Here is a 7,093-nt window from a genome sequence, read left to right on the forward strand (position 1 = left end):
CAATAAAATCCGCGGGATATATGAATTTATCGACTTGAACTAATACATCATCTATAATACCTCTAGGTATTTTGATTGACCTATCGGCTAGTAAAAGAGTAACAGATGTAGGTTTTAAATCTCCCAACTTAAGCTTTTCATAAATTGAATAAGGAATTAAATTCACACTTGCTCCCAAATCTAACAAAGCTTTTTTAATTTTATTTTTCCCAATAAACATGAAATTGTTGGACAACCGGGATCTTTATATTTCAAGGTAGAATTATTTTGAATAATAGAGCTTACTTGCTCCGTTAAAAATGCTTTCTTCTTTACATGCAATTGTCTTTTCACAGTACATAAATATTTTAAAAACTTTGCATAAGAAGGAACTTGTTTAATAGCATTTAATAATGGAATATTTATTTTTACTTGTTTAAAAACTTCATAAATATCAGAATCATTATTTTGTTTTTTTATTATTAACTAATGCATGAGTGAAAGGAACATGTTTATTTGACTCACATATTATTTCAGATAATTTATCATCAACTTTCTTAATCTTAAGACTCAAAGTATCATCTTTCTCGAAAGTATCAAGATTTTCATCCTTACTCTTTGAGTTTGACTGATCTTTGTTTTCATCACTATATGGATCATTAATTATTTTACCACTTCTAAGAGTAATAACAGATTTTACTTGATCAAATTTTTCTTGATTTTGATTTTTAGGATTAGGTTGTAGTCGAGATGGAAATTTTCCTTTTTCATGAATATTAAGTGCAGATGCAAATTTTGCAAGAGTTTCTTTCAAATCATTCATAGATTGAATGTTTTGAATATTGATAGACTCTTGCTTTTGAATGTATGCATGAATTTCATCTTCAAAATGTTTTCTTGGAGGTGGGATATAAGGAGCATAACCTTGATGACTTTGGTTATTGTGAAAAGGTTGTTGTGAAGGTTGTGCATTATTATCGTTCCTCCAACTAAAATTAGGATGATTTCTCCAACCAGGATTATATGTTTGTGAAAAAGGATCTAATGTTGATTTTTTAAAATTGTTAACATAATTGGCTTGTTCATGGAGACATTCTTTAAATGAAGGCAAAGTAGGACAATTTTTTGTAAGATGATCATGTGTGTCACATATATGACAAACAATTTCTTGAACACTTTTTAATTGATCACTCTTTTTCATTTCTAATGACTCGATTTTTCTTGCTAAAGATGCAAGTTTAGCTTGAACATCTACATCATCTTTAAGATGATAAATACCACCCCCATTTGTTGAATTATTGGTTTTACTTGGTGGTTCAATTGAGCCTATATTATCCCAATTTTGAGCATTTTCTGCTAATGACTCCAAATATTCTATAGCTTCATTTTGGTTTTTATTTTCAAAAGTTCCATTACACATGAATTCTATCATTTGCCTATCTTTAGGTATTAAACCTTCATAAAAGTGAGAAACTATCCTCCATATTTCAAAACCATGATGTGGGCATGTATTAAGTAACTCTTTATATCTATACCAACATTGATAAAATGTTTCCCCTTTTTTTTGAGAAAAAGTTGTAATTTGTCTTTTAAAAGAGTTTGTTCTATGGGAAGGAAAAAACTTTTTTAGAAATTGTTGTTGCATTTCTTCCCATGATCTTATTGAACTTGATCTCAAATTTTGCAACCATGTTTTAGCTTTATCTTTTAAGGAAAAATGGAAAAGTTTTAATCGAACAGTATCCATGCTACAATTTTGATCATTATAAGTGTTGCAAACCTCCTCAAATTCTCTTAAATTCAAATATGGATTTTCAGAATCTAAGCCATGAAAATTTGGTAAAAGTTGAATGACTTGTGGCTTAAAATTGAAATTAGATGCATCAGGAGGAAAAACTAAACAAGATGGTGTACTAGTTCTTATTGGATTCATATGGTGCCTAAGTGTTCTTGGTTGTTCATGATCTTGATTATTATTATTATTATTATTATTATTATTATTATTATTATTATTATTATTATTATTATTATTATTATTATTATTATTATTATTATTATTATTATTATTATTATTATTATTATTATCATCTGGATTATTAGAATTATCCTCCATGTTTAAAATATTTTCAGTTACTCGAACAAGTCTACCACTTTGTTTACGACTCCAAACAATCATACAATTAAAAACAACATACTATTTACATAATAACATAAATAACAAAATTAAACTTAATTTATACCTCCCCGGCAACGGCGCCAAAAACTTGCTACAACTTAATTGTAATTCACCCAAGTGTAGGTTGTCTGCAAGTAATATACTCGTGTGTATGAGATCGATCCACGGAGAGGATGTTGTAAGTTTAATTTTAGCAATGATATATTATTAATGAAAATATTATTATAAAACTTCAAACACACAAATTATAAAATTGTCAAGGCTTCAAAGGTTCATTGTTGGTTTATTTAAGATTGCTTAACAAAAATAAATAAAAGAAACTAAAATAATAATAAACATAAGAGAATAATTAAATATTTATACAAATATATCATATAATACAGTTCCCACTATATTAATATCAGATTAACCGATATTTAATACATGGTACCCATAATATATATATAAATTCATAAATATAAATTGACATAAAATTAAATGTTAGATCAAATCACAATATTTTATTTAGAACAACCGGCAGAGCCACGCTATTGTCTAAATAAAATATATGACCTTTTTTATGTTAGATGCGGAAAAGTAAATGTTAGATTGCGAGAAAGTAAATGTTAGTTGCGGAAAGGTAAATGTTAGTTGCGAAAAGTAAAAGTTAGTTGCGGAAAGTAAAAGTTAGTTCAAATCACAATATATTATTTAGAACAACCGACAGAGTCACGCTATCGTCTAAATAATATATATGATTTTATTATAAATAGATACATATATTTATAGTATATAATTATTGTAGTATTTATTGTATCATATTTGACAACAAATCAAGGTAACCACATTCAAGGTACCAAGCATTTGATGTAAATAGATAACAACAAATCATCCAAAATTATACCTACAAATAAAGATCAATTAGTAAAAATAAAAATAGAAAAGGAAAGAATATACAAAATATAAACTATCTTACTTGACCAAAAATGAAACTTTTTCACCTTAACATAAAAAGATTTAGCTTTCCATGAACATGAAACTCAAGAATAAAAATAAAAGAAATTTCATACTTGAACTTGAGAAACTTGCACACTCAAACTTTTATTCCCACACACACAATATTTATTTTACAAATGAAGAATTCTCTACACTCTTGCACACTACAAAGATTATATAACACATTTATTTATAGGCCAAATGAGAGCAAGGGTCCAAGAATCATTAAATATGGAATAGTAAAGTTGGTGGGTGCTTGTCTCCTTGAATGCCAATACATTGACACAACTTTAATTGGCATGTTGGATGCCTTAGACTTCCGATTTTGCTTCTGCACAAAACATATAACACGTAGACCTTTGTCTGTAGATGTGTTTTGACAACTCATTCACCCCTTTTGGATAAAATATGAAATACTTATGATATTTTTACTCCAAGCTGGTCATAGTAAAAGTAAATCTGTCTCCATTTTGATGTTTGATTATTTTGATCATCTTAATGAAGTTTTTGGAATTTCTTGTCTTCTACAAAGTTGAAGATGTCTCTTTTGTGATTCTACAGGATTTGAGATTACACCATTATGGCCTCTGTAGCTTGAGTAATTTTATTTTTACCAAACCTGCGCAAACCATAAAATACAACATTTTAGTAAAACATTTAAATATAAACACATAACACTAAAATAATACAACTTCATAATTTTAATTAAACTTTAATTTTAAAACACACTTTTTAACATATAAATAATTACAAATTTTAAGTTTCATCAGAAACCATAGACATTATACAATCCCAAGTAAAGGAATCTGTAAATACCCAAAAATAATACAACCCAATCGAATAGTTGTATCAATCCAATAACAACAGAATAAAACCTAGGCAAAGCTCCAGCTGGCCAACCACTGCCTAGCCCCTCTTGGATCCACCCGCCTCGTCCAATCGCGAACCTGCCCCATGGAATAAGGTGTCCAGAAATACAGAGTACGAGACATGAGCATAAAACGCTCAGTACGAGAGTATGAGTATACATGCATGCAAAGTGAACTCCCTATAACTCGAGGTCAAAGATCAGATAACAGAGACATACCGGGCCCTGGTATGTAGCACGCTGTGCCGTCGCTTCAGGAGGTGGCTCCCATACAAAATATCAGTGGATATGCCGGACCCAATTCGATGAAAGTCCATCCACTAACAGGATAGGGTACAACCCTACTAATAGACATTTCGAAGGAGATAACTCAATATGCAAATGTATGCAACATAAAATCATGGCATATAAATCATGCAGTCACATAATACATTCATACTCAGTCAGGATATCTCGAGCAGTACTTTCGTACCTCAAATAAGTGCAAGCTCTACCAACTCTAGGTCCACGCCTATAGTCTGCTCTACACTGCCAAATGATACTACTATCATTAAAGTGCTCTAAAAGCCTTAACTAAGCTATTGCATACTCCTAAATATTTTTAGGAAGCAAAAGCTATACCTTCGTCCGTCGTTAGCCCTTTGATGTCGATGCCTCCAAAACTTGGGCAAAACTCCGCTAAGACTCCCGAATGCCTCGCCGACCTCCGGGCCAAGCCTAAGAAGACTAGAACAACTCGAAAACGTCTAAAAGGAGAGGGAATTCTCGGAATTGACAAATCAAAATGAAGTCTCGGCCTTCTATTTATAGACCACGATCGGAACCTCCGATCCTCGATCGGAACTTCCGTTCCTCGATCGGAACGTCCGATCCTGCCATCGGAGCTTCCGAAGATCCTCATCTACCACGTGTCAAAATATCACTGGTTGACTTCGGATAGGGGTGATCGTAGCTTCCGATCTTGCCACACGTCATGCCTGACGTAATTCGATCGGAGCTTCCGATCGCTCATCGGAGCTTCCGATCTGTCCGATACCCAATTTGTTTAATTAGCATTGATTAATCCCTTAATCATTGATTTCGGGTACGGGCTACTACAGATACTCTTCTCATCATATATTAAAACTTGACCACGTGCACTTGCGGGCACAAAATTATGCAACAGCTTGCTCGAGCGAGCTTAGGCAGTGCTCGAGCGAGCTGGGTTCTGCCCGAACTACTGAAATTTGATTTTTTTGCTGTCCAATGGAGGTTTTTGATGCATAACTTCTTCCAACAAAACCAAATATGTACAAGAGAAGATGATAACATCAAAAAAACAAGCCCAACATGTATATATATAATCTTTGTCAAGCTACAAAATAATAGACATGCTATCTCACAAGCATAATATGAAAGCTAACAAGTACTTGAAAACAACATACAAAGTTCTTGTATCATTTCTAACATGTTTAACCAACTCAAAGTACAAGTTGTTCTGTTAAAACCCGAGTCCTCACATGCTAAGACTCTCTCTCTCTCGAGCTATCCCTGTCGCTTCTGACCAGCTCCTGCCCCACCTAATGTCATGCACACATACAAAACAAAGCAATAGCCGGATACCTACGGTGAGAATAAAATCCCAGTATAAACAACATAAAGCGCGAGATAATAAACGTGAATGCAATGCATATGTCAAAAGAGGCTATCAATCTGATATCAATAGGATATTGGTTCTTGGGATCCCGAGGAAATCACATCTTCAACGAACACCAACTCACCCAATCGAGGTGAAGTCAAATACTTTATTTTCTCTGACTTTGTGCAACTATAGTGAGTTCAAACGTCATATGCACTCTAGGCTTTTCAACCCTCTGTGCTTGTCAGGCTAGAGTTCAAGATGAATGAAACATAATTTTTATGCATTAAAGACTATAAACTATCTTGAACATATAAGCACACAAAGCATCATAGTCATCTAAATCACATAGAATACAAACTCAAACAAGTATGTGATTAACAAGGGATACTCGAAAATAATAGCTATTTTGAGTGTTCTATCCCATCTGGATTAGCTGTCATTTATACCTTTCAATGTCGAGTCTGAAAATGCTTCAAATCTGAAAATATAACATGATGAACATATATTAAAATCTGCTCAAGTCATGGCTTCTTGCTCAATGCAACAACTTCAAACCTTCTTCAAATCCTTATCGGTTCGAATCGGAGATCTCGAGTTCGGAAACTTCGATATAAAGCTGAGAAATTAAATGTAGAGTGACTAACAAGATCAGATGCAACTCAAACCATGCTTCTTTCAATCAACAATATCAAAGTCTTGACATTTTTCGAATCGACGGCATAACGGCTAAAAACCGGCAATCCAAAGGATAACCAAATCAATCTACCAATCCATATCAACCATAATATTCAACAAAACATCAATATATATACACGTTTAGAAACATATCAGAATGATACATTTCTAATTTTGCTTCTAAATTCATATAAAATCCGAACGACAGTATTTTTCCAAATCGTCTGCGAATACGTAACCGGTACTAGTTCAATCACATATATAATCAAAAATAAGAACAACCCATCTTCAACATAAAAATAAAATCTGAGAAAAGTGAATGAAACTTGTACCAAAACGAAGCTCTCGGAGAGGTGAGCGCAGATATATATTTATCTTGAATTTCTGACAACCGGATCACAAGATATCGAAGCTTTTGCGGCTGAAAAATCTGAAAATGGCGTTTTGGAGGGTTGAGTCAAGTTCTCTGCCTTCTTGTCTGATGCTTCACGTTAATAATGGTTGAATCATGTGTAAGTGTAGATAAATATTAGCCAAATTGCAGTTTAGTCCCTGAACTTTTGGCTATTTGCAATTCAGTCCCCGGAAAAATGATTAATTCAATTTCAATACTTATTCATTTAAGAATATTAGAATTTAATTCTAAACTCTAAATATTCCCAAATTAAATATTCTCGGATTAAAATTAAATAATCCCGGGCCATACAACATGCATTGCATCTCATTCTCATTTATCATTCAACTTTTTGGAGTAAGTTTCAAAGTATATTAAGTACACTATTTTAAGTATTACTTTTAA

Source organism: Henckelia pumila, chromosome 4 (assembly GCF_033568475.1).
Source record: "Henckelia pumila isolate YLH828 chromosome 4, ASM3356847v2, whole genome shotgun sequence".
Classification (NCBI taxonomy): Eukaryota; Viridiplantae; Streptophyta; class Magnoliopsida; order Lamiales; family Gesneriaceae; genus Henckelia; species Henckelia pumila.